The 12,420-nt window shown below is 38.5% G+C and overlaps 1 protein-coding gene and 1 pseudogene across 5 annotated transcripts in view; both read right to left on the minus strand.

Moving 5' to 3' along the window:
* The window catches only part of enox1 (ecto-NOX disulfide-thiol exchanger 1), a 590,718-nt gene that overhangs the window by 142,653 nt on the left and 435,645 nt on the right, over positions 1–12,420 (minus strand). The window lies entirely within an intron of this gene.
* Positions 3,724–3,828, minus strand: LOC134298116 (U2 spliceosomal RNA; annotated as a pseudogene).

A 12,420-nucleotide genomic window follows, 5' to 3' on the forward strand; every position in this document is an offset into this window, starting at 1 on the left:
GAGTGTAAGAAACATCACTGAGACCTTATGGGTAACATATATATTGGAAATCAAATTCTGAATTACTGGAGTTCACAGATTCACCAGAGAAGCAAATCATATACATTAACTAGACCACAAAATGTGTGTGCTTGTATTTAGGATTAGAAAACATATTGCATCTGGGAAATAAAATGTTTAAACCTCTAATATGGAAAACTATTCCTCCATTCTCTGCACCGATGTGCACTCATTTGCATTATTACTTCTACAATGAAATTGTATTAAAGAAAATACAAGGCATTTCCTGTATCACATTTCTTACAGGCAATCATGACATGCCATCGAAAAGATTTATATGAAGCATATAAAACTCAGTAGAACTTTCTCAGTGAATCAAATATTTCCTGCTTTAACTAGGTTTGGTTAAATTACATTTACCCAAGACAAGCCATCTGTATTTTCATTTGAATGAAAGATTATATACTTCATCTGAAAATATTCCATGTTTCTCAATTGTGTTTTCTTTTTTATTTAAATGTTTTTGTTTTCGTGTCAGGAGCAACCGGAGTTGCTACTGGAGTGAGAGAATTGGCCGTCTGCAAGGACATTGCCCAGGGGACACCCGGATGTTTTTTTTTATCCTTGTGGGAGACTTCTCTCATGTCCCCGCATGGAGCTGGAGCTGATAGAGGGAGCTCATCCGCACTCTCCCCGGGTGGGATTCAAACCTGGCAGCTTTCAGGTCAGCAACCCAACCTTCAACGTCATGAGGCTTTTATCCCTTAGGCCACCGGAGGCTCCTTTTATTTAACTGTAACATGGACATTCTCGGTGTAAAGCCTTGTATTAAGTTTAGAGTTTAAGATCTCAAGTTTTTCAGGTGCCTTATTAACTCCTCAGCTTTTCACACTATCTCTTTAATATTGCTTTAGTGTATCTTTTAGTCTACATATTTCCCATGGAATTAACTTCTATACAATTTCTATAAACAGTATGGAAAATATGAACAAGAGTCTGATATATCAAGTCCAGTATTCGAAGTATAATCAGGATGACCTTCCAATTTTATTTCACACAGGATGATTTCCACAGTCACATGTACCGAAATTATTACTAATAAGGATACAAATAAGTTTGCCTGAATAAAAAATTGGAGAGTCTATGCCTTTAATGGATGTGTAGATGAGGGAATTCCAGTAGATATTGCTTGTTACCAGGTTACATGAGAAGAAACACTTTTTGGAATTGAAGTGGTAGTGTTATATGTCTTCAAGTAATTTCTTACTTATGGAAAGCCTAAGGTGAACCCATTATGAGGTTTTCTTGGCCAAATTTATTCAGAAGAAGGTTTGCCATTATCCCTCCCTGTGTCCAAGAATGTGTCTGACCCAAATTGTGATTTTAATATTATTTTGTATATTGACTTTTTATGACTGTTTTTTTAATCATGTTGTAGTTTTATTGTTTGGTGATCTGTTTAATGTTTTTATCTGACTTGTGTTGTCGTATTCGGGCATGGCCCCATGTAAGCCGCCCCGAGTCCCTCCGGGGAGATGGGGCGGGATATAAGAATAAAATTATTATTATTATTATTATTATTATTATTATTATTATTATTATTATTATTATTATTATTATTATTATTGCCCAAGGCCACCCAATGGACTGAGCAAAGATTTCAACTGTGGTCTCCTAGAGTCCTAGCCCAACTCTCAAATTGGTGCACTAAACTGGCCTTTCTCTTCTACTTCCTCCTCTACTACTTCTACCACCACTACTACACAAACATTAAAGATACAGGAGCTAATTTTCACTCTGGCAACTCTCGATATGATATGGTATGGAGCATTCCTACTTATTGCTTGCTTTCATAATAGTCCATTCCATTTCCCTTTTATCAGGTTTCATTGTCCCCCAAATTGGCAGCCCTCTGTAGTCACTAAGTATATTGAGTCAATATTAAGTTGCTCTGTATTCCCCTCTTTATACCCCCCATGTCCCCCCAGTAAGTTTTTTCTACTTTTGCAAACTCGGGTATTCTTCCCAAGCCAGTTAATTCTTCCTTCTTGAGTGCATGCAGTTCTCTTTTGGCTCCATGAATAACACTAGTGTCTCAATAGTGGAAACAGAGCAAATAAGTTGGAGCTCAGAATAAATGAGCTTCCAATTTGCCTCCTTATTAGAAGAAGGGTAACTAGACTGGAAATATATTTCCCCTTGAGAATGGAGCTCTGAAGACACAGGTCATGCCTGTTGACAACTGACATGATCCAGGTCTTCAAACCCAACCGAGAGCACAAGAAGCAGAGTGAGCTTTAAAAGGGTGGATCAAGTGCGCAAACCATTCTCCTACCCTTCTGTGTACACAAGATGATTATACTGCAAAAACAGAGATTGGATGCCATCCCAGTTAGTCCCCTCAAAGGCATCACCCCTCAGATGTGTATAATTGGTTTCCCTTCTGCCTGAAAAAGGAAAGCTTTGAAGGTATAACCTGGGCTGGCTGCCCATCACCCAGAATCATTCCCTCAAAGGATTTGCCTCCCTCCCCAATTTCTTCTGTTTCAGTGCTGTGTTATGTTCAGCCCAGAGTTTGCATAATCACTTTGGAAATATTGCTGCATGGGCCCTGGATCTCATAGTGGCAATAGAATATACCTTCTTGTCTTTTACCTCCCCCACCCCATTTACTGTACTTCTGTAAACCTTAAAGTTTGGCTAAGCATGTTCATCCCTCTCATTTTTGTGTGTAAGTGGAGCCAGTTTCATTCCGCAAACATTAGCATCTCTGTATATATGTGACTGATGCTTGAGGTGTTGGTTCATGCAAACAGTCTCTTGTAAAAATGTTGTACAACAGCAATTTGATGACAAATTCACATATGAGGTAGTTATTACGTTTGTCAGATATGTCTTTCCTGGAACCAAGAATGTGCTTTTGCATCAAACATTATAACTACTTCCCTGTCTGGTTTTTCTCACTGAAAGGACTGTTCTCTTTCTAGTCTTTAAAATAAGAACAACTAATCTCGGTAGCAATCATGTGTACTCTTATTTGTATAAATAAGCCCCTTCCAAGTGGTGAAATTGATTTTTTGAGGGGCTGTAGATAGGGCTTGGCTCCCCATTTCCCAACTAGAGGAACAAAATAATGCCACGGTGGCCTTTGGATTGGATTGCTGAACTAAAGAGAAGGGCAGGCTGTGAGCCCCAGAATAGGGTTCAATAGGAAATTTTGTACTTGCCTCCCCTTCCAGGAGATCAAGATGGCAATGGGCAGATTATTTATTTATTTATTTACAGTATTTATATTCCGCCCTTCTCACCCCGAAGGGGACTCAGGGCGGATTACAATGAACACATATATGGCAAACATTCAATGCCAACAGACAAACAACATATATAGACAGACACAGAGGCATTTAACATTTTTTTCCAGCTTCACGATTCCGACCACACGGGGAGCTGTTGCTTCACTGTCCACTAGTGGATGTACTTCCTCATTCTTTTCCTCGTGTTTTGCTGGCAGTTTTATGATGTTGTAAATTAGTTAAATTAGCCTCCCGCATAAAGCATACCTAAATTTCCCTACTTGATAGATGCAACTGTCTTTCGGGGCTGCATAGGTCAACAGCAAGCCAGACTATTTAATGGTCGGGGGCTTAACCCAACCCGGGCTTTGAACTCATGACCTCTCAGTCAGTAGTGATTTATTGCAGCTGGTTACTAGCCAGCTGCGCCACAGCCTGGCCCAGATATATAGTCCTCAAATAGAGGACGTATCAGATATTAAACTGATAAGAACAGATACTACACTTGATCTTAGCCAAAAGGCCGAGAAGCGATTAGCCTGGCCTCAACCACTGGCAAAGGAATTAACAGTTAGAAAACAACAGAACCACTCCCTCTCTGGTAGAAATTGGATTCTTATGTAAACACCACTCAATTTGGAATGCAGGAATGAAAGATGCACAGGACCAGCAATAGATACTGAAAAGCATGTATAGTAGACCCTAGGGTTTGGTTCCCGGATTCCCGGTGGATACCAAAATCCAAGAATGCTCAAATCTCATTATATACAATAGTGTATTAACACAGTGTCCCTTATTTAAAATAAGGGGTTTTTTTTCGTGTCAGGAGCAACCGGAGTTGCTTCTGGAGTGAGAGAATTGGCCGTCTGCAAGGACGTTGCCCAGGGGATGCCCGAATGTTTTTTGATGTATTTACCATCCTTGTGGGAGGCTTCTCTCATGTCCCCGTATGGAACTGGAGCTGAAAGAGGGAGCTCATCCACGCTCTCCCCGGGTGGGATTTGAACCTGGCAGCTTTCAGGTCAGCAACCCAACCTTCAAGTCACGAGGCTTTTATCCCCTAGGCCACCGGAGGCTCCAAAAATCAAGGTATGCCTTTTAGAATGTGGGGATGTTCCTTTGAATGGTGAATGGTTGAATCTGTGGATGCAGCATATGCACACTGTCCAGAAAATGCAGAAAAGGCAGACTAGTTTCCATGTGTTTAGGTCTCAATGATGATCTGCTTTTTACTCAATATAACAAAAAAAAAGCAAGGTAACATTTCAGGTGGATTGCATGAGCTGTGTTTTGAACTGGTTATACCACACTCTTAAGGGGGCCACAGTGGTGCAATGGGTTAAACCCTTATACCGGCCGAACTGCCGACCTGAAGGTCAGCAGTTTGAATCCGTGAGATGGGATGAGCTCCTATCTGTCAGCCCTAGTTTCCCCTGTGGAGACATGAGAGAAGCCTCCCAGCAAGATGGTAACACATACGGGCGTCCCCTGGGCAACGTCTTTATAGACGGCCAATTCTCTTAAACCTGAAGCGACTTGCAGTATGTTCTCAATTTGCTTCTGACACGATTGTAAAAAACCACACACTTTAGGCCCTCCCTTCCTTCTGACCATCTACTGAAGTATATAAATATAAAATAAATTTGAAATGGTCTTCTCTTACAGTTTATTAGTCCTGGTAATTGAGAAAGTGCATTTGTAATTCCAGAAATGTCTGCTGTTGATTTGATTAACAGTACGCATGTAATTTAATACTAAGCTAGTAGTTGCAGTATAATATTATGAATATATTTTCATTTGTATGTTGCCCCTTTGTAAATGTTTTTTAAGTTAAGGTATGCATTTGTATAGTCCCCAAAGAAGGCCAATTAATGTATATACAGGAAATGTGTTGGGCTTTTAAAAATAATGAATTCAGTCCACCTATAAGCATGAGGAAACCAGTCCGCTTTTCCAGCTAACAGGGGGAAGACAACCTGATCAATAGATGAAGTATAAATATTTAACATAAGTGATAGCATATTCCAATTTTCAATTTGTATTTCATAATTTTATTAAATTAAATTGAAGAAGTATAGGAAAGTAGGTAAGGCTTAAGAAATCTGTTTCGATAGTGAAGTGTAGATTCTAATCTTTATTCTGTTGTACCCATCAGAAGTGCAAAGAGCACTGAACTTAATTAACAATCTATGTATAAGTAATTAGTGACAGAAGATTCAAGTAGAAAATATTCCTGAAGATGGAAGGAAATTATTATTTTACTATTTTATACCGAAAAGGTATAAGTGGAAGTATCAGAATTCTTTTGCTGAAACTCTTGAACTTTGAAGTGTCTAATTATGAAAATGGCTGAGAGTTTTTCCACAGGTGTTAGCATTAATTATGAATCCTTATCTGATCACTCAAAAAGATTTCAGTACATGAAACATCATAAAACCTGCAGCACTTTAATTATGAAATACCGTTTGCTGCTACCACACTAGTCCTCATAAGGAGATGAGAATTGTATAGGTAAAGCAATATAACTTACACTGCAATCCTATACACACTTATAAGAAATTAGGCCCTATTTATCTCCGGAAGAGGTTAATTTTAAACATCTACATGACTGTTCTATTAGTGAACGAGCATCCAATTGCAAAAACGATGCAAGTTTTTCAAACTGGACTATTCGTCTGGTGGGAAGATGAAGGACCACTAGGCCTCAAATATAGGGATAGAAAATATTAATCCAACTAAACTCCACTAGTTACTGGAAACTGTAACAGACCCTGAGCTCTTTGGAGCTGAAAATTAGATTCTTCAACCTGTCACATGGAAGAGTTATGCTCAGATCAAAACTATGTGCCACAGCATTAGATCAAAAAGTTAACTTTTTCCTACTTAGCATATCTTGGTACTGCCAAACACATTACACAATAAAATTTTACACCATTATTTTTAAAATTGTGTGATAAAAACAAAGTTTGGATACTTCCCATGGAGTTCATGTGAGCTAAGATCAGAAAACGAACACTTCTGCAGTCCTATCAAGCTAATATATTTTCAGCCCCAAATTACCAGAAGATTGCCTATTTTGTCACTAGCAAAGAATAATCGTCCATCTGGCTCAGCCCTATTCAGATTACAGAGAGCTTTAGTTGTTATGTGCCTTCAAGCCGACTCTGACACATGATGATTATCATGGAATTTTCTTGGCATTATTTATTCAGAGAGGGTTTGTCATTGCTTTCCTCTAAGGCTGAGCGATTTGGCCAAGGACAACTAGTGTTTGTTGTAGCTGAGCAGGAAATCAAATCCTGGTCTGCAGCTCTTGTCCAATATCCAAACTACTATACACTAAATATAGACTGAAGCATCATTTTATTATGCCCTGTTGTCAGCCTTTTAGTGGCCATTTTTTGTTTGCTCATTTGGTCATCAGTGGTAAAATCAGGCCCTCTGCCCCTATTCTAGTTTCTGCATTTACACTTGGAAGATTTGGAATAGATGAGGGAAGCATCATGCTACTTCCACGTGTTAGAAATTCTAGGAGTTCCTTGGTGATTGCAAAGGCTACACGTATGTGTATGCCAGCAACTTCCATAATTGAAAACAGGGGAATGATGCTTACAAAGCTGGAGTTGAGCAGCACCATACAGCCGAAGTGCAATAAGCATGATTAAATATTCATCAACAAACATCTGTTGATTAATCTAATGTCGTATAAAACTTTCATTAGCCAGATGCAACACTTTGTCTCCCCATCAATAAATGGAGCATTGAAAAGCAATTCTTCTTCTAAGCAAAAAACATTCTGGGAAAGGGGGAGGTGGGTGAAAATTGGTTTTCAAGGAAAACAAACCCTCTATATTTTCTGTAAACTGTCCAATGTAATCTAAATAGATTAGTTCTCAAAACAATGTTGAAAGGAATTAGTATGAGGGCCAAATAAGACATGACACCTACACTTTTGTTATTTACACATATTCCCTATTTAACATATATCATCAGATGGGATAAATATTTGAGGGGAGCTGGACACTTATTTATTTATTATTTATTATTTATTTACAGCATTTATATTCCGCCCTTCTCACCCCGAAGGGGACTCAGGGCAGATCACATTACACATATAGGCAAACATTCAATGCCTTTTAACATAGAACAAAGACAAAGACAAACATAGGCTCCAAGTGGGCCTCGAACTCATGACCTCCTGGTCAGAGTGATTCATTGCAGTGATTCATTGCAGCTGCTCTCCAGCCTGCGCCACAGCCCGAGCCCAGGTCACTAAGGTCAAGAACATTTTTGGTGACTTTGTTTGGATTCTGCTAGTTTTTAATGATATATAAACAGAAAGATAACATACAAGTAAAGTGTAGTGTAAAGCTGCACTACTGATAACTGGTAATATCTGAGCGGACATTAAGGAAATTGAGTAATGTATTGATTAGGAGTGGAACTCTCTGCCCCGAAGTGTGGTGGAGGCTCCTTCTTTGGAGGCTTTTAAGTAGAGGCCAGATGGCCATCTGTCGGGGGTGCTTTGAATGCGATTTTCCTGCTTCTTGGCAAGGAGTTGGACTGGATGGCCCATAAGGTCTCTTCCAACTATGATTCTATTATTATAAAAAGTGAGAGGTTCTTAAATATTCTTTGGACCATTCCTACATAAAAAACAACTTTTGGCCTACATCTCTATAACCCAACAATTACACTTACATTTGTTTGTTAGCATCAACAAGAGGCCTTTGACTTATGGCATCCTATGCATGAGAGCCCTGTTATGAACAGCTATCTTCAGGTCTTGGAGGCTCAGGGTCATGGCTTTCCTTATTGAATCAATCCATCTGTAATTTGCTCTTCCTCTTTTCCCGTTGTCTTCAGATTTTCCCAGCATTACAGTTTTTGCCAATGAGTTATGCTTCCAATAACTACTCAAAGTAGTTAATCAATGAGTTATGCTTCTAATAACTACTCAAATCACTATAGTGATTTTGGCTTCTAGTGAGAATTCAGATTTGATTTGTTCTAGAACACTTTTATCTTTTATCTTGCATTTCTATGGCATCAGTAAAATTTTATATCAGCACAATATTTTGAATAAGTTGGGTTTCTTAGCCTGTCAGCATTTTTTTTTTTAAAAAAATACCTTCTACATCTGACCATAGAAATTAGAAATACAGTAGAGTCTCACTTATCCAACATAAACGGGTCGGCAGAACGTTGGATAAGCGAATATGTTGGATAATATGGAGGGATTAAGGAAAAGCCTATTAAACATCAAATTAGGTTATGATTTTACAAATTAAGCACCAAAACATCATGTTATACAACACATTTGACAGAAAAAGTAGTTCAATACGCAGTAATGCTATGCAGTAATTACTGTATTTACGAATTTAGCACCAAAATATCATGATCAGCGTATTATGTGGATTATTTTGTCCACATTTCACGGCAGCTTATATAGGGTAAAAATGACTTCAAAATATCATCATAAAAATGTATGTATGTCTCCATCAAGAGGACCACTTGCCATCTTTCAAAACACCTTATTGCAACTCATACCTTATTACGATTGAAGACAACTTGGAACACTGCTTTTTGGAGGTGTACTCCGTGTTTGTTTTCAGTGCTGTCAATATTCAATTTCCCCTAGCTATCAATATAAAGTTATTTATCAAAACTTCATGTATGTTTAAATGTCTGTTGAATTTCCTTAAAAGCATAGGTTTGAGTCATAAAAATATTTGCAAGCATATTGGTACAAAACAATGTAAGTGCAAATCCAACCTGAGAACTGACTCAAATTAAATACATAACGGGGGGTTGACCTGAACAGCCCTTGTGATCTCTCCCAAATGTATGATTTTATTATTCTTATGCATAATGCTCTACTTAGCTGTGCTCCCTGGTATGCATGTTTAGCAAAAACAAAAGCTGTGGTTCGGTCAGAGCAGTGTTTCAGCCCTTATAGTAACACGTATGGATTCAGAAAGTGGGTGGCAGTTTTCAAATTACTCTATTCATGAAACAGAGAATTTATACATGCATTGAGATCCCAATTAGATGCTTGGAAGCACGAATAAATTGAAGTCTGACAATTGATTTGGCAGTAAGAATTACAGTAGTTAAGGTGAGATACTGTAATGAATGGATTGGACTCTGCATGTCAGCTTTGTAGCCAAAAGGTAATGTTTTTCAAAGGACTGTGTTGCAACAAAGATTATTTGATGATGATGATGAATATGTGAAATCTTCAGTTCCAAGTCTGGAAATAGATAGATAGATAGATAGATAGATAGATAGATCGATAGATAGATAGATATAGTTTGCAGTTAGCTTTGCTCAAACTCTCTGAAATACAGCTAACCTTCAAACATACCTAGTTTTGGGTGGCAAAGATCTACACATGATTTTCTTTTCCATGGATGTAAATGTAGAATTCATGTGTACATACGATCTGCAGAGTATGAGAACTTGAAGCTTTGAGTGCTCAATTCTGGCAATAAAAAACACAGAGAATCTCTTGACAAACTTTTTTTCTTCTAAAGTCATGCACAGAGAACAAAGCAGGAGCTCTAGGCCTTCACAGAAATCACAGAAGATTGTTCTCTCCCCATATCCAGGACTAGTAGAATTCTACTGCTGATGGACATTCAAGATACCCAGGTCTTGGCTGTTGGTTACCTGTTTGCTTCCAAGCTTTGCAGATGCAAGGAATGCTGTGGATGTAGCATGATTTTGATAAGGCCTTTGACAAGGTTCCTTATGATCTTCTTGCAAATAAACTAGTAAAATGTGGGCTAGACAATTCTACTGTTAAGTGGATTGGTAATTGGTTGAGTGACCAAACCCAAAGGGTGTTTACCAATGGTTCCTCTTCATCCTGGAAATAAATGACTAGTGGAGTAGCACAGGATTCTGTCTTGGGGCCAGTGGTGTTTAACACCTTTATTAATGACTTGAATGAAGGTTTAGAGGGCACGTTTATCAAGTCTGCAGATGACACCAAATTGGGAGAGATAGCTAATACTCCGGAGGACAGGATCAGAATTCAAAATGATCTTAACAGATTAGAGAGCCGATTGACCAAAACTAACACAATAAATTTCAACAAGGAAAAATGTAGGATACTATACTTAGGCAAAAAATCAAAATGCGCAGATATGGGATGGGTGACACTTAGCTCAAAAACAATCATATGAAAGATATCTTGGCCACTCAGTAGACTACAAGTTGAACATGAGACAATAATGTGATGTAGCAGCTTAAAAAGCCAATGGGGTTTTGTGCAGCATCAAAAGTATAGATTTAGATTAAGGGAAGTAATGATGCCCCTCTCTTCTGCTTTGGTCAAACCGCACCTGGAATCACACTATGTCCAGTTCTGGGCACTACAATTCAAGAGGGATATCAACAAGCTGTAAGATGTCCACAGGAGGGTGATTAAAATGATCAAAGGTCTGGAGAACATGCCCTATGTGGAGTGTCTTAAAGAGCTGGGCATGCTTAGCCTACAGAAGAAAAGGTTGAGAGAAAACATAATAGCCATGTTCAAATGTTTGAAAGGACACCACAAGGAAGAGAGCAGGCTTATTTTTGTTGCCCTGGAGACTAGGACTTGAAGCAGTGGGTTCAAATGACAAAAAACGGAGATTCCATTGGAACATTAGGAAGAACTTCCTGACTGTAAGAGCTGTTCAATAGTGGAGCAAACTGCCTTGGAGTGCGGTGGAGGCTCCTTCTCTGGAGGCATTTAAAAAGAGTCTGAATGGCCATCTATCAGGGTACTTTGATTGTGGCACAGGATTGGACTGGATGGCCCATGTGGTCTCTTCCAAGTCCATGATTCTATGATTCTAAGGCTAATACTTGTGGACCAAAAGGTCCCAGGTTCAAATGCCGGGAGCGGAATGAGCGCCTGCTGTTAGCTCCAGCTCTTGCCAACCTAGAAGTTCGAAATACATGCAATTGTGAGTAGATCAATAGGTACCGCTCTGGCGGGAAGGTAACGGTGCTCCATGCAGTCATGCTGGCCACATGACCTTGGAGGAGTCTACAAACAACGCCGGCTCTTCAGCTTAAAAATGGAGATGAGCATCAACCCCCAGAGTCGGTCACGACTGGTCTTAATGTCAGGGGAAACCTTTACCTTTACCTAAAGCTAATATCACACCAGATTATTGCATATAACTTCAAGGACCCAAAGAACATGGGACCCAGACCCAAATACATGAGCAAGGGCTTCTCATATCAACCTTTAAATTATTTAAGGTCTGTTTTTTAAGAGCCTGTGTAGTTCCTATTTTAACACAGGCACACTTTTTAACAAGAAGATCGTCTTCTGGAGAAAAGGGCTCTGGTTCTGCAATACCTTCACAAAAGAAGGCTAGTCTGTGGCCGAAATTACAAATGTGTTGGTATCAGACAAGACCTGCTTTCTTGCTCCAGTATTGCAAAAGTATTCTAAGGCTTTTATATGAGTTATTTATCATGATCTTTATATATTGTTCTAAAATCACAGTGTAATGAAATGTGGGATAGAAATATTTACAGTAAAATAATATAATAATAAATGTGGAAAAAACATAGCGTGGCTTCCTTTTGTAGAAACAATAACCTGTTAGTTCAGAGTCTGGCAGTCGCCCTGGGGTCTCTAATGCCCCAATTATTGATTTCTTCGCTGCAGCTACTGAGCTTAACAGCTTTTTAACATTTATACCATCTTCTCAACTTCACGTTCATATTTCTATATAAATTAGATCAATTTGCCTCACAAAATTGCACTGAGGGTCAATGCAAGACAATAAAGAATTTGAAATGAAAGTAGAATAAAAACAAAAAGAATGTGTAATTATGTATTATATTGGAAAATATTGCTTAGGTCGTATCATATTTTCCCTCTCTCTATAATAATAAAATGGGAAAATATTTATCAAAACAAAAGTAAGTTCAAGAACTCAAGAATATAACCGATGTCCTCATTGCATGAAAAAAACTTTATAGTACCTAAGTGTTTACATGATTGTTCTAGCTGTGGATACTGTTTGTTCTCTTACGTTAAGCTTTTCTTGGAAGGAAAAATTACACTGAAAAAGATTACTCAGTGATATCTTGGGAATACTTTAACTTCCATCTGCCT

The sequence above is a fragment of the Anolis carolinensis genome, chromosome 3 (genome assembly GCF_035594765.1).
Source record: "Anolis carolinensis isolate JA03-04 chromosome 3, rAnoCar3.1.pri, whole genome shotgun sequence".
Classification (NCBI taxonomy): Eukaryota; Metazoa; Chordata; class Lepidosauria; order Squamata; family Dactyloidae; genus Anolis; species Anolis carolinensis.